This window comes from Camelus dromedarius, chromosome 3, assembly GCF_036321535.1.
Source record: "Camelus dromedarius isolate mCamDro1 chromosome 3, mCamDro1.pat, whole genome shotgun sequence".
Lineage (NCBI taxonomy): Eukaryota > Metazoa > Chordata > Mammalia > Artiodactyla > Camelidae > Camelus > Camelus dromedarius.
The window spans coordinates 93,177,903-93,202,266 of record NC_087438.1 but is presented as its reverse complement, the minus strand read 5'-3'; the positions used below and the strand labels follow the sequence as shown (position 1 = coordinate 93,202,266).

General features: G+C 48.8%; 1 long non-coding RNA gene and 1 pseudogene across 2 annotated transcripts in view; one reads left to right on the top strand and one right to left on the bottom strand.

The window, feature by feature from the left end:
• LOC135321003 (uncharacterized) overlaps positions 1-23,359 on the top strand; it is a 69,998-nt gene extending 46,639 nt beyond the window's left edge. Inside the window, exons 2-5 of one of the 2 annotated variants that reach the window (XR_010380356.1) lie at positions 373-7,028; positions 15,330-15,407; positions 15,567-15,659; positions 22,025-23,359. This is a non-coding gene — a long non-coding RNA (uncharacterized LOC135321003). Of the gene's footprint in view, positions 1-372; positions 7,029-15,329; positions 15,408-15,566; positions 15,660-16,757; positions 17,002-22,024 lie in introns of those variants that run through there. The other variant, XR_010380355.1, reaches the window with a different exon arrangement.
• LOC105090983 (mitochondrial pyruvate carrier 2-like) lies at positions 13,721-14,269 on the bottom strand (annotated as a pseudogene).
• Positions 23,360-24,364: the final 1,005 nt, after the last annotated feature.

The following is a 24,364-nucleotide window of genomic DNA, read 5'->3' as shown; positions in this document are numbered from 1 at the left end:
GTTCAGCAAATAGATGTTGAGGTCCTGTCTGTGTCAAGTGCTGCTCTAAACTCTGGAGATAGAGCAGTAAGTAAGTTAATGCTAAAGGCGAAAAAAAAAAACCAGAACAGAAGGTAAGCATGCAGCACCAGCACAGATATGTTAAAAATAAAAAGATGCCCAGGGGAAAAAAAAGATGAGAAGGAAATAGACCAAGACATTAGCTATAATTGTCTTTGGACAGTGAGGTCATTGGGGGGGGGGTGTCTGTCCTCACCACCCCATTTTCTTTAATGAGTATGACTTTCTTTTATGAGTAGTGATGGAATTTCTGTGTTTTTAAAAAGTCAGAGAAAAATGTTGGAGCATACTGATTAATCTTTTATGACCCAGGATCATGCCGTGATGTGGGTGTTGTGAAAAGCAGGGCACTGCAGTGAAGCGTGCCTCGAAGACCCCCCCCACACGTCCTGCTTCACTGCCAAGCCAGCCTCACCGCCCCACGTGGGAACACCACAGGTCATGTGCTGATTTGCTTTGCGTATATCCACGTGGCACAAAAAGGTGTGCAGAATCAAAACAGAAAACAGCAAAGGCAAAAAGGAAACACCCCGGAGGGTTGCAGCAGATGGCGGGGTCTGCAGAACCATGAGCAAATGAAATACTTCTTGGACGTATGACAGTGAGGAGGCAGCATCAGGGGACCAGGGGGAGGGGCCTGGGAGGCAGTCTTTGGTGGCCCGGAGTTTCCGCCTGTGGGACTGAATGGAGACCCCGTGGCCTGGAGATGGACAGGAAAGCATCTTCTCTCTCTCCTACAGGAATGGTCCTCTGAGGCCTGGCTCATGCCCTTCCACCCTGGAAGCCTGCCTAAGCCCCGAGGACCTCTTCTTACCCCATCCTAACCTCCTGTTTGGAGAGACCTCGGCAGCACCTCTGACATCATCCTCCTTCCAAACTGTGGGGACGCACGGAATCTCTGTTGCCTCTGTCTGGGCACCCACTCCGGGGGGGGGGACCCCATGGACTGCTTGCATGCAACACCCAACTGTTTTAGCCAGGATTTCTTCCCTGCATCAGGCTGCTTTTCATGCAAGAAACAGTCTTTTTTCCCTTTCTGTGACCCACTTAGTTATCAAAGGCTTCATTCCCTGGGGAGATTCCAGGAAAGCGGCACCCCACTGCTCTGGGGCGGCCAGGAGAAGGCTCCAAGGGTCAAGGGCACTATCTTGGTTACCAGGCCTGCTGGGTGCATGTGTGCCTCCCTTCCCTCTCAGGTGCTCGCTTCTCGAATTTCTAAATGGGGTGAGTAGGGGGCTGGGGGCCGGCTGAGATCAATGCCTCAGCTCTGACAGTGATGTAAGCTCTCTGCAGCCTCAAACCAGGCTTCACGGTGGCTCCTCCTCATCCCACTTCACGGGTGGGATGACTGAGGTGCTGAGACATTAAGCCACGTGCCCAAGGTCACCCCACTAGTAGGTGGTGGACTGGCATGCAAAGCAAACCAGGTGCTATTGACCTGTCTGCACAGCACATTTTAGGAGACCAGCTTCTCTTTCCTCTATCCTGAGGTGCTGCTCAAAAGGACACAGAACTGGGGGACCCACAGCCTGAGCTCTGGCCTTCACCCAACCCCTTCAGACCTTGGCTAGGTTCTTCCATTTCTGGGTGTGGTGGGCAGAAAAATGTTCCCCACCTCCCTGAAATGTCTGCGTCCAAATCCCCAGAACCTGGGAACAGGCTCCCTTACATGGCCAAAGGGACTTTGCAGATGTGCTGAAAGAGCTTGAGAGGGGAGACGAGGCTGGATTATGCAGGTGGGGCCAAAGAAACCACAAGGCTCCTTCCAGCGGGACACAGGAGAGCCGGTGAGAACAGGGGGCACAACAAGAGCAGAGGTGCGGGGTGTTTGGCACTGCGGCGCTGCCGGCCCTGCAGACCGGGATGAGGTCGGGAGTCCAGGAAGGCAGGCAGCCAGTAGAAGCCGGGAAAGGCAAGAACATGATTCTCTCTGAGAGCCTCCTGAAGGAAGGCAGCCATGCTGACACCTTGATTTGAGGACTCCTGACCTCCAGAGCTGTGAGATAATCAATCTGTGTTGTTTGGAGGCACCATGTTTGTGGTAATGTGTTCCAGCAGCAACAGGAAACAGATAGAAGGGCACCAGCTGCGCCCTCTGTGAACAAGGCAGCTTGGCCACATTGTGCTTCCTCCACCAGCAGCCAAGTTCAAGCCAGCGGGGCCTGGAGTTGTTCTGACTGACTACGTGGACTTTCTTTGGGAATCTTGACCCCTGGCTGTGCTTTTTCCTTCCTGGAAGGAGGTGTTGCTTTGTCTTTGGTGGCACTAGAGGGCTGGCCTGTGACGAGGTCAGGGAGGAAGGAGTGGGGCTTTGCAGGGCAGACCTTCTTGGGGGTTGCTGGGCCCTTGGGCTGGCCCTTGACTTGAGACTAGTTCCCTAAAAGCCGAAACTGCCCTCTGGCTCCCGTGCAGAACTGAGGCCCTCGCCCCAGCCTCCTCTCCTCAGCATGGCCTGGGCTGAGGGTGTCTCCATGAGGGCTCTGCTCTCCATGTGGCCCGGTTCTCTCTTGTGTTCCCAGCACTGATGCAGTGACTTACATGGAGCAGGTGCTCAAGAATTGTGTATATGAATGATGCAGTGACACACACACAGAGACACAGACAGCTCAGCAAATCACATGGTTATCTCTATACCTGTACACACACTTAGGCACTGTATACAAGTGCACACACACCCCGATAGGAATGTGCACACACACACAGATGTGCACACACATGTGCTGTTGAGCCCTTGTTCTGGAGGAAGAGGATACTCTGTCCCCCTTAGAGAGTTGCAATGCTGGCTAGCTAACAGGGCCTTGGAAGTTATTATGAATCCACAGGCACTGGGGGCTTCCCTGTGGGGCCCAGCAGCTGAGGGGGACCAGGCAGGAAGGACGGGCAGATCTCCCATTGATAGTTGGTGGGTAGCCAGATGTTGGCTGCCGTTGGTGGGTACACACACCTGCACGCAATGGGATCTGGAGCTGGGCATGGGGAGGGGACAGGGCCCCCTGCACAGATGTATGCATCCACCTCCCTCCAAGTGGAGATGAGCCTCTGAAGGTTAGACCCCACATCACAACCCACATGGGATCCTGGAGGAGGCCCAACTTCAGGGCAATTATGGAAACGAGGAAGTGCAAGGTAGAAATTCCCACTGGTAAAGAGACAGGAGAGGGATGGTACCGAGCAGAAAAGAGGCCTGCTATGGAGTTGGAAAGACAGGGTTTGGGTCCATGTCCCAGCTATGTGACCTGGGCTGGGTCATGAGTGTCAGCTTCATCATCTCTGAATTGGGCCAGTGAAGGCACCAAGTGGTCAGGGCTGGAGGGAGGACTGGAGGAGAAAATGATAGTCAGGGGCTCAGTTTGTTGCCGGAGAACTCCTAAAGGGTAGCTTAAGAAAATGGAGGTACTCAGTCCAAAGTCTACTCAACCCATCCTAGACTGGAATAACCAGGGAGGCGGGGAGGGGTCCTCTCCAGCTACCTCCCATCAGTCAGTCCCACGGTCTAGAATCCTGCTCTGGGTGGGCTGATTCCTGGGAGGGGTACGACCCATGCTGACATGGTACTGGCTTGCTGTGTGACCTTGAGTAATTGCTTTGCCTCTCTGAACCCCAGCTGCTTCATTCTCTTCAGCTTGGAGAGACCTGAGGCTCAAATGAGACTGTGCATCTGAAAGTCTTAGGAGAAGTGAGGCATCCTCACTTAGCTGGGAGCATCTCTGGTCATCCTTGGACATTCATATTGATGATACTCAAGCTGACCCTTGAGTCTCTGACCACTGTCCTCCTTCCACCTCCTGCCACACTAGGCTCATGGGTGTTCACTGAGGCTGTTGACAGGCTCCAACAGCACCAGCTGGGCCTCTGCAGGCCTTTCAAATTCAGGAAAAGACCTGGGTAAAGTCCCCAGCAAGCATGTCTCCCATGGCCTATATGCCCTGGGTATTGAGATGGAAGGAGCCCCCAGATGCTTGGAGGGCATCCTGGTTTCTGCCCTGCTGTGCGGTCCTTCCTGGAGGTAGAAGCCTGGGGAAGCCCAGTTTCATCAGGAAGCACAAGTCCTACGGGTGATGCAGGACCTGACCAAGTCCACGTCCCCGTTCTCTCACCTGCTGGCCGGGAGCTCCCATGGGGCAGGGCCCAGATATATTTCACCTGGTCCTGGGCACTCAGCACGGGCTAATAGGCTAGGGATGCTGACATGGAGGGTAGGTTGGGGCTGTGAGGTCCCAAGTCACTGGCTCAGACTCCACAGCCGTGCGCAACTCCTTACCCCCCCTTGCTAAGGGAGGAGGCCCGGCCCCATCAGGGCCTGGTCTCCTGCCAAGTCCACACTGTGCAGGGTGAGTGTGGGGTGGCCATGGTCTTGAGCCACCACTGCGGCTGTCCCACCTGGGGCACCAGTGCTGGGTCAGTGGGCAGCCTTGTTTCCAAGCCCGCCACACCCTCCCCTGACTCATTCCGAGACAGCATTGCCACGAGGGTTTCTGGCCTCTGAATTTACCTTTGGTTTGGTTTTTGCTCGGGCAGCTCAGAGCAGTTTTGTTTTTAAGTGCAAACCCACAGAACTGCTTTCCCCTTTCTCTGATCCCCCAAAACAAACAAAGGATGTTGGTCTGCATTTTGGTTTGTTTTGAAGCTGAGGGAAATGGGTCACCTCGGGAGCTTCGAGGGTGGCCAGGCGGGTCAGGGAGTGTGAGGGTGTCTGGGGAGGGGTGGCTGGTGGCTGGGGTGGCACCTCACTCCCTCAGAGGGCAGGTCGGCCAGCCTGCCCTGCGTGGGTCATCAGCCATAGGGATACTTGGAGCTGGGGACTCCTCATGGGGCCAGGGAAGGGCCCCACATTGAAGGCAGCAGGCCTGGGTCAGAGGTGTGGCTCTGGGTGATACTAGGCAAGAACTGCCCCTCTGTGAACTTAGGTTTCCTCCCTGGTGAAATGAGGGATTAGGCTCTGTTCCACTCTGTGTCTCCCACTCTCAGTGGGGGGCAAGGGAGTTATCCCCCATCCAGAGCCACTCACGGCATTGACTTCTGGGGTCCAGCTGAGCAGTCAGTCCTGGGCCCATTAGAAAGTGTGTCATATCCTGCTGGGACCTTATATCCTGCTGGGACCTTGGCCGTCAGGCCTGTCTCCTCCAGCCCCAGCTCCCCTCCTCCATCTTCCTGCTGGTGTGGTAGAGGCTCCCACATAGCCTGGGGCTATAATCCACGGATGTGCCCCATTGGGCCTGTGACCCCTCCTGTAAGGTATGCAGGTACCTGAAGCAGAAAAGGTAGTTCAAGGAATTTTCAGTCTATAGGCAGGAAGACCTCTTTTCTGCTACTTCCCAAGGAAAGAAGTCACCTGAGCAAGGCGAGCTCCATCGTGCCCAGAGCCTGCAGGTGGCCAGAGACGTTGAGAAGGAGGCCCTGGGCTGGCCAAGTCCTTGAACCACCAAAGGAAGGGGCCAGGAGTGATTCCCCTTGAGTGGGTCCAGTGGCAGCGAGATGAGCAAAGTGCACATGTTTATTCTAGAATAAATGAACTGGATCCCAAATATTTTAAATTTCTTTATTAAAGTCCATCTGTTTGGATAACTCTTAATCTTTTGTATTCTTAATCTTTCAGGTGAAAGCTATAGACTCTCTTCTTGGGGAAAAAATTGCACACACAGAATTTTGGGCCAGATTTGAAGGGTTTCATAACACTCCATGTTGCATTCTTGGAAAGTTAAGGTAATTCAGGTACAAATGCCTTCTTAGAATCTCCTCTTTCTTGTTCAGGGAGTAGGCACTACTGAGTAACTGGGGTTTTCTTCAAGGGCATTTCGAGATGGGTACCACCACTTATTTTAAGGCATGAGTGTTGCCCTCTTAGAGATTACTCTTGGTTGCCAAAGGGAAAGGTAGCATTCTTGTTACCTTGCCTGGGAACTAAGCCCCCTCCTCCCCCGGGCCTTTGGAGAGGCCTATTTTGGTGTCCCTAGAGCTCCTGCACCCAGAAGGGGTGTGCTGACACCCCTTGTTTTCTTGGTTGACCAGATCACAGGTGTGGGGAAATTTGCTCCGTTTGTGAGTGAGAGAGGTTCTGTTTCTGGGATCCCCTGCCGCCTATTAAGACCCAGGCGGCCTCCAGCCAAGGGCAGCCTGGAAATCTGGGGGAAACGCCCCTAGGCAGACATCCCACACTCTTAGGATGAAAAAACCTGCTAGAGGCCACAGGCTAGTGTCTGCACCCTTAATTTTAAGGATTTGGTCTCCTCCCAGCGACTCAGCAGGTTGAGAACCGCCCATCGCGCCTTTGCATTAGCTTATAGCGCCATCTGGTGGCCAATTCTCTAGCAGCAACCAGGTCTGCATTTGGCTGTAGAAGGTGGTCAGCCGCGGCTGCGCGGAAGAGTCACCAGAGGGCGCTTTTGGAAGTACTGCCTTCGGCGGGGGGGCCATCCCAGAGCAATTAAATAGTCGTCTCTAGGGGTGGGCGGGCACCCCTTGTTTTCTTGGTTGACCAGATCACAGGTGTGGGGGAGAGGTGCTGTTTCTGGGATCCCCTGCACCCTACTAAGGCCCAGGCGGGCTCCAGCCAAGAGCAGCCTGGAAATCTGGGGGAAACGCCCCTAGGCAGACATCCCACACTCTTAGGATGAAAAAACCTTCTAGAGGCCAGAGGCTAGCGTCTGCACCCTTAATTTCAAGGACTGTCTCCTCCAAGCGACAGCAGAGTTTGAGAACAGCCCATAGCGCCTTTGCATTAGCTTCTAGCGCCGTCTGGTGGCCAATTCTCTAGCAGCAACCAGGTCTGCATTTGGCTGTAGAAGGTGGTCAGCCGCGGCTGCGCGGAAGTCACCAGAGGGCGCTTTTGGAAGTACTGCCTTCGGCGGGGGCCCATCCCAGAGCAATTAAATCGTCGTCTCTTGGAGTGGGCGGGCACCCGGGTGTGCAGAACTCTCCAGATGATACCAATGTGAAGCCAGGGCTGCGAATCACTGCAGCACCAAAAGGTTGGTTCCCGGGTCCTTTGCCAGCCCTCGAGGAAGGGTGGGTTGAGGTGGGGAGAAATTCCAGACTCTTTCTGAAGAACATGCTTCATTTCCCTCATGTGGGCCCGCTGCAGTGCTGTGACAATGTGTGGCATGCGGGTCAGCGGGTCACGACCGGGTCCTTAGAGAATATTGTAAGTAAAGAATGTGTCTGTGACTAGGCCTTTACCTCAGTGTCTGTGGACATTTTGTTGGGGTCCACAGGTTTTGTACTACGGACATTTGCTCATTTTATGTTTTGTCTCAGTGATAATATTTACAAGTCAACATAGACACACCTTGCATTACCTGGCAGGCTGTTCACTGACTTTCTCTTCAGAGGTTTTGTGGTCTACGGTAGACTTGCAGCTTACTGTCATACTGATGTGCAGAACTACTTTGTTACCGGCTGATTAGCAAACGGTGAGGACTTACTTGGTGAAGCATGTGTTCCAACCAGGCAAAAGCTCAGGGAACACACCAGATCATTCTACAAATGAAGGTTTTATAGCAGTTTGAATCAAGAAAAGTAGGCTTGGGAGTATTGAGTCATCTTTCCAAAAATCTTTTCATGTTTTCAAAACAACACTGTAGTTATTTTGAACTCATAAGCACCTGCCTCATGCTGTCCTACATATATTCACATTGTGAGTGATGTTTGGGGGTAGGGTGTGGGGAGAGGAGCCACTGGTATTTGGGTGAGAAAGAAAATCTCCACTCTTGATCTGGGCAGTCAAAACCCCGGAAGCTCTGCTCCTGCCCTTCTTCCAATCTCTTCTCATACTGTTAACACCCTCACTGGCTTCACTCCAGCCACAGTCAACCTTTTTTGCTTATCAAACATATCAAGCTTGTTCCCCGCTCAGGGCTTTTGCATTTGCTGTCTGTTTTGCCTGGACCACTCTTCTGTCAGATGTTTACATGGTTTCCCTTCTGAGTTTTCCCGAGGCTTCAGCCCTTACCTTTTATTGCCACCCTAAGTAAACTAGAACACTTATCTAATTCTTCTCCCCATTTCATGTTCTCTGTTGCACTTTTCACTCTTTGAAATAATATATCATTTATATATATTTATTTGTTTCCTTGTTTATTGTTTGTAAACTCCATGCTTTGTAACTCTTTGAGGATAGAGGGCATATCTAGCATTTATTACAATAGCACAGTCCCTCACACATAGATGTGATTTAATTAATTCTCTTTAAAAAAGTTCCTTTATTTTGAAATAATTTTAATTGTAAAAATAGTACTGAGAGTTCAGATGCACTTTCACTCTGCTTACCCTAATACCAGTATCATTTATAATCACAGTAAAATGATCTAAAAAGAGGAATTACTATTGATACAATACAATTCACTAATCTACAGATCTTAACAGAACTTCAGTTGACTAACTAGTGTCCTTTTTTCAATCCGGAGATTCTATCCTGTTTTTAGTTGTCTTGTCTCTTTATTTTCTCCCAATCTAGGATTGTTCCCCAGTCATTCATGACTTGACACTTGAAGAGTATTGGCCGTTTGTTTTGTGACTGTCCCCCGGTCTTTCCCGATTAGGCTAAGGTCGTGCGCGCTGGCCAGAACACCGTGGAAGTGGTGCCGCGTTCTTCCCTGAGTGTGAGGTCAGGAGGCACGTGTGCTTACATGTCTCATTACTGGGGATGATAACTTTGATCATGTGGTTAAGGTGGTGTCTGCCAGGTTTCCTCACTGTAAAGCTACTATTTTTTCACTTTGTAATTAAAAAATATCTTGAGAGGAAACACGTTCAGACTATGCAAATATTCTATCTCTTGTCATGTTTTCGCTCACTAGTTTTAGCATCTGTTGACAGTTCTTGCCTGCAACAATTACTGTGGTGTTTGGCAAAGGGTGACTTTCTATTTCCAGTAGTTCCTCTACATTTATTAATTAGAATTCTAAGGTAAGGAAAAGTTGTCCCTTCTACTCCATTTGTTTATTTAATATTTATTTATATCAGTATGGATTCATGGAGATTTATTTTATTCTGTGGATTACAATTAATTAATATCCTTATTTGTTGCTCAAATTTTCCCAGGTCTGGCAATCAAGAGCTCTTTCAGATTGCCTCCTGTGTACACCCATATACTTTTTTCTTAGCAAATTTGTAATTTCTGGAATCACAAAATATACCAGTCTCGACTTATACTGTCCCTGCCTCAGCCCTGGCGGCAGCCATTTTTCCAGGCAACCCTGGTTCCCTCTACTGGAGCATGGTGCTTACAAACCAAGATCTGGGGACCAGGTGGACTCATCGTTACTGAAGTATCATTGCTTCTAAGCCCTGTCAGTGGACAAAGCTGTCCACTGTGTGTAGACACATACGCCCACACCTCCATCTCTTTCTTTTCTCTCTTTCTCTTAAACAATCGTGAATTTATATTGATACCTCTGATCCCAATTCAATACCCCAGGGTTTATTTTAACTTTCTTTCCTTTCCTTGTTTGTAACTCCTTTCTTCAAAAGTGAGAGCCTTGGTCCTCATTATCCACATGTACTTACTTATTTTCTTGTTCCCACTATACACAGTCTATTAATTTCCTAAAGTCACTACAACAAATTACCACAAACTGGGTGGCTTAAAACAACAGAATTTTATTTTCTCACAGTTCTAAAATCATGGTGTCAGCTGGGTTGGTTCCTTCTGGAGGTGCTGAGGGAATATGTGGTCGTGCCTCTCTCCCAGCTTCTGGTGACTGCAGACAGCCCTTGGCGTTCCCTGGCATGTGCCTGCGTAACTCCAGTCCCATGGCCTCTTCCCCGTGTGTTTCTGGGTGCCCAGTCTCCCTCTTCTTTGTCTTATAAGGACACCAGTCATTGGATTCAGGGCCCACTCTCATCTCAAGGTCTTTGACTTGATTACACCTGCTCAGACTCCATTTCCAAGTGAGGTCACATTCATAGGTGCTGGGGATTAGGACTTGGACCTATCTTTTTTGGGGACACAGCTTAATCCACTACACACACAAAGTAGTTTTAGAGTTGCTGACCCATACTCTTCTGAAAGGCAAGTTTACCAACTAAAATAAATGGGCACAGTTCTCTTTTTGTCTGTGGTCTAACCACGCGTAGTCAAAATCATGTTCTCCAAAGTTACTTAGATGAGCTCTTTTCTTCCCCTCTTTCTGGTGTGACTGGCTCTGTTACTTGTTTCTAATACAGGTAAGTGCATTCGTTACTGTCTTTATTCAGTTTGGGTCTCCCCCATATCCTGGTTGTTTTTCATTAACATTTTTGGTATATGAAATATTACCACGGTTTTAAGACTCAGAACTATACAAAAAGACAAAGTCAGAGGGGAGGCACTCCCCCATCATGACTTCTGCCCATTCCCCTTCCCTCCTCATCATCATCCGTTCCCATCCTCCCATGTAGGTAAGCATCTCATTAATAGTGTCTCCTTCCTCAATGTTTTTTTTTGCACAATGAGCAGGTATACACATATTTTCTTATATTCCCTTCTTCTTTCCATGAAAAGGTAGCATACCATAAATACTCTTTTATGTTTTTGTTTTTTCACTTAACATCTCTGGGGAATCAATTGGTATTAGTTTCCTCATTTTAAATTATAGCTACATACTACTCCATGGTGTAGTCATACCATAGTTTATTCAGCCATGTGCGTAAACATTTAGTGGTTTCCAGGATGTTGCAATTACAAACAATTCTGCAATGAATAACCTTGTGCATACATATTTCACATCGGAGGTGTAGCTGCAGAGTAAGTCCTAGAAGTGGGTTCCTGGGTCAAAGGTGAGAGCAGATGTAGTTTTGTTAGGCAGTATCATAGTTTCCTAACCCTGTAACAAACTGCCACAAATGCTGTGGCTTTAAGCAGCAGGAATGTATTGTCTTACAGTTCTGGAAGCCAGAAATCTGAAATGGTCTCACTGAGCCCAGACCAAGGTACTGTCAGGGCCATGTTCCCTCCAAGGCTCTCAGAGAGAATCTTACTTTCTTGCCTTTTCCAGCATCTAGACCTGCATCCCTTGGCTCATGGTCTCTTTTTCCATCTTCAAAGCCAGCATGAAGCATTTGTCAGCTTCCCACAGATAATACATGCTTGTTTGAACTAAGTGAATTTGATCCCTATACATTTACTCCAAGTCTTCATTTTCCCATCTATAAAAGGCAGGGAATAAGACCAGAAGGTCTGCAAGGTTCCTCACTGTCTAAACTCCTGTACCTGGGTTTAGTTTTCCCTTGGTCAGCTGGGATGCTCAGTAATGGCTGCCTTTGCGTCTGACACGGTGGTCACCCAGGGCTGCACTGGGCAAAGGGCGAGGTCCTTGCAGTCTGTCTCCTGAGTGACAAGTGATGGTAATGAAAGTGGTGGGTGACTGGAGCCCTTTTCCTGTTGGGTCCCTTGGGCTCTCTCCCTAGGGGTGAGAACTCGTTCCAGGTCTGGGCCTAATTCACGATTCTAGCACAAATGGAGAGCTGAGGGGAAAGCTTTTCTACCCTGAAACCTGCTGACCTGAGCTTTCTTATTATTAGAGCTGCCAAACAAAACCTCGTGAGGCAGTGAGTTTCCTGTCACCAGGAGTTCTGGACAGAGGCTACATGACCAGAAGAGATCAGGGGGATCTGTGCATTATTTGGGGCCTCACTGGCCGGCATGGTAGGAATAGCCGTGTGTGCTCTTTGATGCTTTGTGCTTATCTCTTACTTAAAAAAAAAGTAAACTTTTAATTTTGAAATAATTATAGATTAACAGGAAGTTGAACAGTAGTGCAGAGAGGTCTCATGAACCCTTTACCTAGTTCCTCCCAATGGTTACATCTTACGTTACTATGGTGCAGTGTCAAAACCAGGAAATTGATGTTGCTACAATGTGTATAAAGTTCTAGGTCACGTTCTCAGATGTATAGATTTGTGTAACCACTACCACAATCAAGATACAGAGCTACTCCATGACCACAGAAATCTCTCATCTTTATAATCACACCCACCACTCTTACCCTCCATCTCTAACCCCTGGTAACTACTAATCTGTTTTCCGTCTGCATAATTTTGTCATTTTGAGAATGTTATATAAATGGACTCATACACGTGTGCTATTTAAATTGAAAATTTAATTCATTAAAATTAAATCAATTAAAAATTCAGTTCCTCAGTCACACCAGCCACATTTCTAAGCTCAATAGCCATAGCTGACTCCTGACTTCCATATTGGACTGCACAGATGTACCACTGCTTCATCACTGCAGGAAGATCTGTTGGAAAGTGCTGCTTAGGGAATCAGAGCAGATCCATGGTTCACAAATGCTGATTCATAGACCACATCACCCAGAAGTGTCTTGAAACAGAGATTCCTGAGTATATTACTCATCTATTGCTGCTAAATAAATGTAGTGGCTTGAAACAACAATCAAACTTTATTATCTTGTATACTTCTGTAGGTCAGGAGTTAAAGAGTGACTCAGCTGTGTAACTAGGCTCAGAGTCTCATGTGAAGTTCATGAAGTGTTAGCCGGGGCTGAGGTCATCTGAAGGCTTGGCTGGGCCTGGGGGCCTGGCCTGCACAGTGACTCACTCACATGGCTGGGAAGATGGTGCTGCCTCTTTGGGGTTGGGGTGACCACTCATCTCCATTTGCCCAGTAATAAGAGATTTCCTGGGATATGGGACTTTAGTGTGAACACAGACTGTTCTGGACAAAGAGTACAGTTGTTGGCAGGAGGAGTCAGTTCCTCCCATCGTGGGCCTCTTGCAGGGCTACTTGAGTGTCCTGATGCCATGGCCGCCAGCTCCTCCCGCATTGATCCTAGGGAGAGCAAGGCAGGTGCTCCAATGTTTTTTCTGACCTGCCTTGGAAGTCACATGGCATCACTTCTTCTGCATTTTTTCATTAGAAGCAAGTCACTAAATCCTTCGGTCCACATTCAAAGAGAGGGGAATTAGGATCCACCTTTTGAAAGGAAGATTGTGAAAGAATAATTGGACATATTTTAAACCTCCACCTGAGATCGTGATTGGGCAAATGGGATAGGGCTCAGGAATCTGCACTTTATCAAGGCTCCCCAGTGTGCAATCAGGTTTGCCCATCTCAAGGTCTTGTCCCACCATAAAATAGTGGTCATCCCACTTACCTCAGTAGCACTCACAGAGGGAACAGCGGGAGGGCAGCTCCAGGCCGGTGAAATTGGTGAGCTGAGCATGACTCCTGAAGCTCTACATGAGTGACCTTTCCCACAGTATAAATGAACAACAGTCGGGGAACCATTTAGAAAATCAGCCCTGCAACACTGACCACGGTTACAAATGATCGTCACCAAACTAGACAGCAACAAAGGAGAAAAGCTCATGACACAATATAGATACTTGAGTGGCGGTTGAAATGCTATAGCAATGCATGGACAGAGTCCGGAGATGAGTTTATTATATTAAAAAAAAAAAACGTAGTTGCAGTTATGGTAGGTGGGGGTGGGGGAGAGAATTGTGAGTAATGTGAAGAGATGCATGTTATTTTATTTTTTTAACTAAAAGTTTGCTTTATTTTTCTGTTGAATCATGTACTATCTCCCAATCACAGTTAGATTTGTTTTATGCCTTCCAAACTTCAGCACAGTTAGCACCACCTTGTAAATAACTGAATGATAAATTAAACCAAGTCCCAGTGGTTACACGTCTAGACCGTTAGGGTAATCAGGAGCTCTTATTTGTTTGCTTTAGCTTTTAATTCTTGGTTGTATCTCCAAATACAAAAGAGCTGAGAGGCTTCTACTGCACCAACAAAGAAACTAACAGCAAACAGACTCCACTTTTTTGGAATAATTACAAGTGGATATCTTGACCAAATGAACCCTGTTGCCATCAAAACAGCCGATTGAGCTGTGCTGAGCTTTTCTGCGGGTCTGGCCATGTCAGCCAATCCAGCACACACCAAGCCCCATTTCATAATTGGAGCCCAGGAAAATACTGTTCTGGGCCCTGCTGGGTGGTTGTACACGGCCTCAATTTCTCAGGCAGCAGGAGCTCCACTCTATCGAGGACTCGCCGGTAGGTGGCCCGCAGGCCGGCGGCTGACGTTTCTTCCGAGTGACTGTGGGCAGCTGGGTGGGAGTGTGGCCGTGTGCTCGCCCCCGGCTGACAGTGAAGGGCAGCTCCTCACTTTCCCCGGCCACAACGCCTCACTGCTCACGTCCTCCTTGCCCCCAGGGCGCCCTTCCTGTGGCTCAGGCTGCCCCCCAGCCAAGAGGTACATGTTAGTGTTACTTATATTGTCTTTTCATTAAAAGAAGGCTCCTGCTTCAGACCTCAACTGTCACCTTTCAGAGGCTTTTCCAATCGTTTGGTTAAAGTTGGGCCCCTCTTTCATTTGATATCTTAGTGTTTGTACCCACATAGCACTTGTCATATTTGAATACGTTGTTTATCCCAGCAGCCTCTGAGCTCCCTGAAAAAGGCAGGGACTCTGTTTTTGTCTCCCCTGGTCCCTTCAGGGCCAGCACAATGCCTTAAGATGCTTGTTGCTCAGAAACTGTTAACTGAGGCATGAATGAGGTCTGAGGGCAGGAGGAGGGAGACGCGGCAAGTGAAGGAGGCAACGGGAGCCTCTCATGGCTGCCTGGGGGATTGCCTGGTTCAGTGGCCCCTGATCCGGGGATGTCTGAGACCCCAAGGGCCAACTAATCTTGAGAATTTGATTAAATAGGTTTTCTGAACCTCGGCACTGTTGCTCTTTTGGCCTAGGTAATTCTTGTTGTGGGGGCCGTCCTGTGTAAGATGCTTGGCAGCATCCCTGGCCTCTATCCAGTGTTTGCCAGGAGTGCAAGCTCCCCTGTTGTGACAATTAAACTTATCTACAGATGTTGCCAAATGCCCCTGAGGATTGCCCTCGGAGCTGGATCAGAAAGGCAGCCCAGCACCCTAGTGGCCTGAAATCTTTGCATGAAGATGAGCTGGGCAAATAAATGAAGAGACAGCTGCCTGTCTCACACACAGAAACAGCTCCTTTGAGAATTTATTTGGAGCCTCTGGGTAGTAGGCACAGAGTGTGCTGCCACCTGTTGGTGAGTGGGTGGGAGTGCATCCTTGGTTCAACTAGCCCAGGGCCACAGATGGGCTGCTGTGGGGCTAAAGGCCTCTCCCTCAGGCTGGGCCAGGGGACCCCCAAGTAAGGCCAGCCAGGGTGTGTTGCCAGGCAACCAGAGAAGTCAATGGGAATGGGACATTTTCGTATCATTTGGGTCAAATGTTTAATGATCTACTTGTTAAAAAAATCAGGCCAACTTCATTTACTGTCCTCTCCCTTTTTCCTCCAGGAATGATGATCCCTCCTCCTCAGACTCCCTCTGATTTGGGGCTTGGTCCTCAAGGGTTTGCTTCAGGACGGGGACCCTGTGAGTTGGAGTTAAGCCCAGCTTCTTGCTCCTCAACCACTCCCCTTGGCCAGACTGCTGATGGTCCCAGAGGCACCCCCCCCCCAGGTTCAGTTTGGGGGAAAGAGCAGGAGGTTGGCACCTCCAATATCCAAGCCCAGACTCGCTGTCTTTCCCCAGACTTGCTCCTCCTGAGTGCTCCCATCTCAGCAGGGACACACCAGCCCCTCGTTACCCAGCCAGAAGCATCACCTCCGTCACTGAGCCCTACAGGTTTGTCTGCTTCCTCCAACCCTCCCACCTTCACTGCCGCTGCCACTACTGCCTGAGCCATACTCAACCCAAGCCTGGGCCAGCACTGTGGCTCAGCGGGGTGGTTCCTCTGTTCCATGTGGTATTGCCTGGGGTCACACTTGTGGTTGCATCTAGCTGGGAGCCTGATGGGGCTGGGGTGTTCTAAATGGCTACTGGGGGTAGGGGTTGGGGTGGGGAGGCATCTGAGCCTCTCTCTCCAGCAGGGTAGTTGAACTTATTTGGGAACCAGGACTATAAAGGACAGAGAACAGAAGTTGACTGGCCTCTTAGGTCTAGGCTCAGAACTGGGACAGTGTCTCCTCCACCCACTTCTGTTGGTCAGAGCAAGTCAACGGAAGTAGACTCCACCTCTTGATGAGAGGAGGGGTTGGGAGGATTTAGCCACCCTCTTTGCAGGCAGCCCACCGCGCCCACCTCCCTCTGGCCAGGTCATGCCCTCCATTAAACATCCACTTGTTCACTTCATTCATATCATTGATTTCTGTTCACAAGTCACCTCCCTGGAGAGGCTTTCCCTGGCTGTCCTGGGTAGACCCCCCATTGCTCTCTAACTGAACCCTGACTTAATTTTCTCCAGAACACTTACCAGCACTTGACATCGTAGTCCATGTTTATTTGCTGTCAGTCTCGCCTACGAGACAGTAAGCTCAAAGAGGGGAAGGACTGTATCTGTTTATTTCACTGCTGAGTCCCCAGCGCATAGAAGAGTACCTGGCCCGTGGCAGGAGCTCAACATTTGTTTCCATAGCACTTATCAAAATTCATTATTATGTGTTTATTTGTACGATGATTTGAGCAACCTTTTCCACAAGGGAAGGGACAGTGTCTGTTTCTATCCACCATTATATTAGATCTTGAGTTGTTACGGCAGTGTCTGGAAAACAGTAACCTGCAAAGAGTATTGGCTGAATGATGAGTGGGAGGGACAGGACAGAGGGCAAAAAGTGAAGCATCTTCCTTGAGAGTCATACCTCTTTACAGCACACAGATACTGGATCTTGAAGAAGAGGGGTATTTAAAAACATATTCTGAATTGATTTTCTTTAACCCTCCCAGGGAACTGGTGTTCAGAGCAGCCACACCCTGAATTTCTTCCTGGGATGTTCTGTAAGGTCACAGCCATTCTCTGAGCCTGCTGTTCCAGGATCACTCAGCGTGCTTGTGAAAAACAAAAGTGCTAGCCCCACCCCAGAAATACTAACGGAGAGGCTTAAGGGGCAAGGCCCTGCCACCTGCATGGTCCATGAGCCCTCCAGGTGATTTTTGTGTGTACCACATTTTAAGAAACATCGCCTTTCCATTTCTGTGTTCTGAGTTTGGATTTTCTTGGGCTGGCTTTTGCTTTAGGTCACCTTGTGTCTCTTAAGACCTTAGTAACTCTATTTCTCCTGGAAGGCCTTGTAAATAAGCAGCCTGTGCCATCATCCCTGGAAAGTACAGTGTGTTTCCCTACCTTTTGCTGAGCCTGGTGCTCAGGATCATGGTGAGATTACGTGTCCAGTCCTCTGCGTTTGGACAGGATGGTGTTTAAACCACACCAGGCAGGGAGAGAGTGAAACTTGGTTCTCTCCTTCAGATTTACTGTGTGTAGAACGATGAGGTTTGTGTTTGGGGCTTAGGGAGAGGAGAGGTGGGGCCCTTGATGTGGGATGGGCTTCTGGCGTAGTTAAGGGGAAGCAAACATTTTCCTGGGGTGAGGAGGAGCTGGGGAGGAGGGAGAGAGGGATGGAGGGCCTAATCTTCTTACATACGAGTCATGGAAGAATTTGTTTTGTACTACCAGGGCAACAGGGCTACTAAGTTTAGATTTGAACCTGAAACTTCTAAACTTTGAGAAGCATCTGAAGCTGCTGCTGCCCCAAGCTGTGCTTACTGTGGCGGGAAGGACTTTGTCTGGGGCTCTGCCGTCTCCGCTGGGCGGCTGGGGTGGTGGTGGTGGGCACTAGAGGAACAAGGGATCTAACATGTTTTAGGAAAGCTGCGGCATTGCCAGAGAAAATCTTGTGGGAGGGTCAGCCCACCCTCCACAATCTCTCCTCCTGCAAAGACTAGAGCAGGTCACAGAGGAAGGGCACAGGAGAGGCTGGGGTGGGGACAAAGGCAGGGACGGTTGGGCTCCATAGCCAACCCAGCTGCCAACTTGTCTGTTTATGTATCACTGCCCACATTGGAAAGAAGGTTCCTCCCACCAGCCAGGACTGAGGAGAGGCAGCAACTACTCCCCAGCTCCTGGAGGAGGTCTTTGGAGAATAAGAACCAGTAGGCAGCATGGTCCCAGCAAGGGCAGATGCCTGGTCTGACAGCAGACCTCGGTCAGCCAGGAGAAGCCAGTCCTTCTCGGGCAGATATACACCTGTGTGTGGGGGCCTTCACGGCAGTGTAGCTTTAGAGGGAGCATAATCCACAGGACCCCACCCACTGCTGACACCAGCTGCAAGCTTGGGATCTCCAAGACCATCCTTACATTTGGTGATTCACTAGAAGGCCTTGCAGGACTCACTGGGGGCCATTAGACTCCCAGTTATGGTTTGTTACAGGGAAAGGGTACAGATTAATTTCAGCGCAGATATGAGAAGCCTGGGGTAAAGTCCAGTTGGGTTCCAAACAGAGCTTCCAGCTGTCCTCACCCAGTGGAGTCACAGACAGTGTTAACTCCTCCAGCAGTGATGGGTGATAGTACATGTGGAATATTGCCAACCAGGGAAGTTCACCCAAGCCTGATGTCCAGAGATTCATTAGGGCTCTGCAGTCAGCTGTCCACATAGCTGACATCAGCCCCCAGCCCCTCTGGAGGTCCAGCTGATACTGTGTGGCTCAAGGTCCCCACCCTAAATCACACTGTTAGTTCACCCTGTGTGGCCAGTCCCCACCCTAAATCACACTGTTAATCTATCCTGTGTGGCCAGCCCTTGTCCTAAATCAGGATACTCCTATCTGGTGTGACATTGCTAGAGCTTAGAGAGTGCTTTCCAGGAGCCTAGAGCAAAGGCCAGACCTTCCTTTGGGTGTGGCTTAATTAAACAGTCCCAGCCCACACCATGGCTGCGAGTCCATTTTTCCTGGAGGATTGACAACGCATGGAGCATGTTTCCTAGATGTCCTAGCTGTTTCTGTAGGACAGAAAACAGCTGTTCCTGAGGTGTATAACCTGCAGAGAGGGGTGGTAAGCGACTCCAGGTCAGTCACGTTTCTTTAGGCTGCGAGTCCCTCATCATCTATTCAGTCATTTGTTTACTCACCATTTACTGAACACCTGTTGTGTCATCAGCGCTCATTCTAGTCGGGGAGAGAGATAACAGAGAGCAAACCAACTATTAAGTCATTTAAAGCGTGCTATGTGCTATGCAGGAAATAAAGGCGAGGCTCCAAGTGAGGGTGAGGGGAGGAAGGAACCTGCCTTAGACTGTGGGCAGGGAAATGCAGCTTTGAGAAGGTCCCATTGAAACTGAGGCCCAGGGAATGAGAAGGCATTGGCTATGGGAAGACCAGCAGAAGAGCACGCCTGGCAGAGGGAAACACGGACCTCAGCTGCCAGCTGACGCCTTCAAACAGATTGTGGAAAGGTGCCCAGAAGCAGAAACTCAGTCCCTTCCTTGTGGCTGACACAGTCTTGTTGGGACCCAAGGCTTTGTTGAATTGTGCATGGGGAGGATCCCCTTGGCCTGTGCTTGTGCAGTGTGTCACCCACTCCACCCTACATGGCAGGCTTGGACAGACAGTGCCTGGAAGCCAGCACCCTTGGGCAGCCCTACCAGGTTGGCACCAGATACAAGGCCATTTTAACTCCATCTTACCTCTCCCACAATTAAAGTAACTAAAAGAAAAAAAAACCCAAAAAACCAAGTTGTGCCTGTTAGCAGAGCCCATGAAGTAGAAATTGGGAAATTCTTCATCAAACCCCAGGCCCTTGGAGCAGTGAATGCAAGTCATGGGGAAGAGGCGGTTCCATGTCTGCCTTTAGGGAAAGCCACGTGTGTCTACTCACTGATGGGGCCTGGAAAAGGGGTTCCTGGTCCCTTGCCATAAAAGGGGATCCTAGCTAAATTTCTTCCTGGTTTTCTTCATCTTTCTTTGCAGCCAGCCCATGCTGAACAAAGGAGAAACTCTGCTTCTCTTTGGTCAGAGGTCGCTGGTAGGATTCCAGCCCAGGATAATTGTACTTACCACCCTCACTCCCATGCCCACAACCCACACCCATGTGCACAGGTACACACATTGGTGTCCCTCCCAGGAGAACCTACAAGTACCAGAGCCGGGCCTGGATTGAGGCCTGGGTTGGCCGCACAATCATAGAAAGGTCTGTGCTCCAAACCACAGTTGGTTTTATACAGCAGAAATCCCTGCCTCTTTTCATGATTGTTTGATTTTAACATGTTTACCACATTATTTAAAAGTTGGAAAGTACAGAATTATAAAAGCAAAAAGCCACTTGGAAACTTACCATTTATTATGGACTGCATGTTTGTGTCCACCCCCAAATTCCAATGTGGAAATGCAAACCACCAGTGGGAAGGTCTTAGGAGGTGGGGCCTTTGGGAGGTAATTAGGGTTAGATTAAGTCCTGAGGGTGGGGGCCTTCATGATGGGATTAATGCCCGTATAAAAAGGAGACGAGACTGGGCTCTCTGCATGCACACACTGAAGGAAGACCATGTGAGGATGTAACCAGGAAGAGGGGTCTCTCCAAGAATCTGACTGTGTTGGCTCCCTGATCTCAGACTTCCAGCCTCCAGAACTGTGAGAAATAAATGTCTCTTATTTAAGCCCCCCGGTCTTCTGTTATATGTAGCAGCCTGAGCTCGCTAAGACAGCATTCCAACAAATCCTTTATCATACTATCTTCCAGAGGTTCATGTATTAGTTTCCTATTTCCGTCATAACTAACTACCACTGACTTAGTGGCTTAAAGCAATTTAGATTTATTATTTTACATTTCTGGAGGTCAGAAGTCCAAAACCAGTCTCACTGGTGTAAAGTTAAGGTGACAGAAAGGCTGATTCCTTGTAGAGGTTCTGAAGGGAGAATCTGTTCCCTTGCCTTCTCCAGCTTCTCTAGGCTGCCTGCATCTCGTGGCTCATGGTCCCTTCTTCCATCTTCAAAGCCAGCAGCGTAGCATCTTCCAACCTCTCTCTCTCTTTGTTTCTGTTGTTACATCACCTCTGAGGCTCTGGTCTTCCTCTTGTAAAGACCCTTGTGGTTACATTGGGCCTACCTGAACAATCCAGGTTAATCTCTCCATCTCAAGATCCTTAACAAAATCACATCTGCTAAGTTCCTTTTAACATGTGAGATTTGGGTGATTAGGACAAGAACCTCTTTGGGAGGTCATTATTCTGTCTACCATAGTTTGTCTCTATAGTTTTTAATGTTGTGGTTGTAGTAATACTGAAATATGATTTCCTTCAGTGAGCACCATAATAGCAATGTTTCCCCCGGGAAGTCTTTGTCATCTTCTTTCCTCAAGGCCATGAATGCCCCAATAGGGGGATGTGCCTCAGTTTGCTCAAGCTGGAAGCCAGCCTGTAATGCATTCAGGGCTGCTATACATCTTTCTGAAGCCAGCATTCCCCATACTTGGGATTATTACCTTAGCATAGGTTCCAAGGAACAGGTCAAAGGGAGCAGGCTCATGATTTGTATTACATATTGCCTCATTGCTTTTCAGAATTGTGTTATTTTACATAATCTCTCTTAATTAACCTCATTTGCTTTTCTTAAAAATAAAAAATACTCTGTTTTTATAGTAAAGGTATTATGTCCTCATTAAAGAATATTTGGGAAATATAGAAAGAGCCAAAGGGGGAAAAATCCCTCATAGTCCTATAAATTGAAACACAACTTTCAGTAATACTTAATGCAATTCTTTCTAATATTTCTGTCTTTGTATAATTTAAAAAAACATGGTTATAATACCGGAACTTCTGGTAGCTATTTTAGATGTGGGACAGACACCTCATGTTTTTGGATATGCAGGAGAATAACTTTTATTGTACTTATCTTGGGATGGTTCCCATCCATTTTCCCAATTGATTTCTGTTCTCCATGTCACTCAGAACCTGGAGACCTGGCCAGGCCCTTCCCTGGATAATGAGTGACAGGGCACAATGTGGGGAGTATGGCCTGAGATTCTTGACCACAAATCCTCAATCTTCACTCCTCCTACTCAGTCTCTAGTCTGAGAAATGGTTAGAAAGATTAGATTTTATGACAGTTCAGCTTTGTAATCCAATTCATTGATGCTGGTTACAAGCAGACTACGTTTAAAAATTAATTTTTTGCACCTTCCATTTTCCATTTCTACTTTCATGGACCCCATCTTCAAGCTGTGGTTACCTGACAAAGACAGATTAAGAAATCATGTTGAGAAAGTCCTGGCCACAGCAGTCAGACAAGAAAAAGAAATAAAAGGAATCCAAATTGGAAAGGAAGAAGTAAAACTGTCGCTATTTGCAGATGACATGATACTGCATATAGGAAATTCTCAAGATGCCACCAAAAAACTACAACTCATCAGTGAATGTGGTAAGGTTGCCTGATATAAGATTAACATACAGAAATCTGTTGCATTTCTATATACTAACGAGGAACTATCAGAGAGACACCAAGAAGAATACAATACATAGGACTAACTCTAACTAAGGAGGTGAAAGGCCTGTGCTCAGAAAACTATAAGACGCTGATAAAAGAAATGGAAGACAACATATTTTGACACTGGTCACCCATTCCAGTATTAAAAACAAAAGAAAAATCTTTTCTTCCCTGGATGTTGTACATTGTTCTGCTTGAAGGGAGGAAAGGAACTTAGAACCTGGAAGAAAACCTAATCCAAACTGGACTAAGTAAAAAGGGAGTTTTTCTTTCAAGATAGCAAGAAAGCACAGGGATTAGTCAGAGACAGGGCCCTATCCCAGAACAAGATGTCCTCAGGACCTGGTTTCTGTCTCTGTTTTGTGAGCTGGCTTCATTTTTAGGGAAAGTCTCTATTTCAGTAGCCCCAGGCAGTCTGACAGGATCTCACTGGTCCACCGCTGTAGCCAGGGAGTGCAGTGCTCTGATTGGTCAGCTCTGCCAGAGGGTCACCCCAAGTATGCCCTGAAGTCAGGGATGAAGTCAGCTCCATGAAAGCTTGTGGACTGAGAGGAGAAAGAAAAAGGTCATTTCCCTAAAGGAAAACTGTTAGACTTGACCTGGATTTCTTAGTTTGAATTTTCAAGAGTGGACCTGATTGGCTGGTCTTGGGTCAGGTGCCCACCCCCAACTCAATCAGCTGTGGCAGATGGAGTGGAGGCTGGGCTGGCTGTGGGGCTAGTGGTAGTGTGGTTAGCCTGGTAGCACAGGCTGCCTTTGCTCAGCATTTCCCTCAGTGTTGTGGTGGGGAGGGGTCCACACTAGGGCCTGAGGGTGTCTGTGTCCTACCTGATTCCTTCAGTTTTCTGAGTGCTTACTTGTATGTGTTAAACTCACAACAGCCCTATGAAGTTGAAGCTGAGAGGTTAGGCCTGTTGCCCAGGGTCACACAGCCAGTAAGTGACTGAAAGGGCACTCAGGTAATTCATCTGAAAGTGGCACCTAGGGGAGCCCCAGAAGGGACCTGGAGCAGGTGGGGCATGGGGAACTCTCCCCAGGCTGAAGGTCCTGAAAGGGGGGTTGACAGAGAGGTGCTGGAGGAGGCAGAGCACCTTGGACATTTGGTCCAAGTGTCATACCTGGGCTTCAGTGACCCAGGGCAGACATCTTCTTCTAGCTCATGTGAGGCTTCTGAAGCTGTGTCTTTTTCAAGAGCCATCTGGTCCTGCCTGTTTCCCTGAGGTCCTGTCCTGCCTTCCTGAGGTCCTGTCCTCCCAAACTCTGCTTCATTGCACTGGTAGGTGATTCAGTGGCTTTCCCTGCCCGAACTTCTCTAGGAGTGGGCGGGGATCTTTATGTGGGGGTGGGGACAGCCAGGTTGGGGAGCCCTGAGTCCCCAATCGGTCACGGGGCAGGTCATGAGCCTGGGGAGAGTTCTAGCATTGGTCCTCTACTCTCCAGGACCTCAAGGGGCCCACAGGGTCTCCCTCACACTTTCAATCAGATCTGAGCCCCTATAGGTGTCAGGACACCTTGTCCACACCCCCTCTCCCCCGTAAGTAAGTTCTGTTCTTTCTCAACACTTCGCGCCCGCTGAAAACACCAGTTGCCACTTTCCCATTGAAGCTGCCACTTCCTTCCAGTAACCTGTCCTGATTGCCTTTTCACATACTCCAGTTGCCTGCTCCTTTAATTTGTGCCACAGCTGGTTGTGAGCGAGTGTCCTGATTCTACAGGCTGGCGCCTCCTCCAAGGAGCCCTAGACGCCTCCAGCCTTGGAGAACGTTTGTTGGCTGAAGGCGAGGGATGTGCAGAACCTCATCCAGCCACGAATTCGTTAATTCTGCAAGTCTCCTAGGGGTGGGCCGCACAGGCCTAGCGAGGCAACGCCGCAGGCTTTAACCGAGCCCAGCGGGGAGGCAGGTCCCTACTGAATGCGGGTTCCTGGAGGAGCCCTCGGCTGGTCCGCGCGCCGTGCGACCCAGCAGAGGACGTTCTTGCAAAACACAGTTTACTTTTTTCACTTTTCAGATGCTTGAAAATGGCGGCTAGCAGCTTCGCTACAGGGGATAACTGCTCTTCTTGAGTGCGCACAG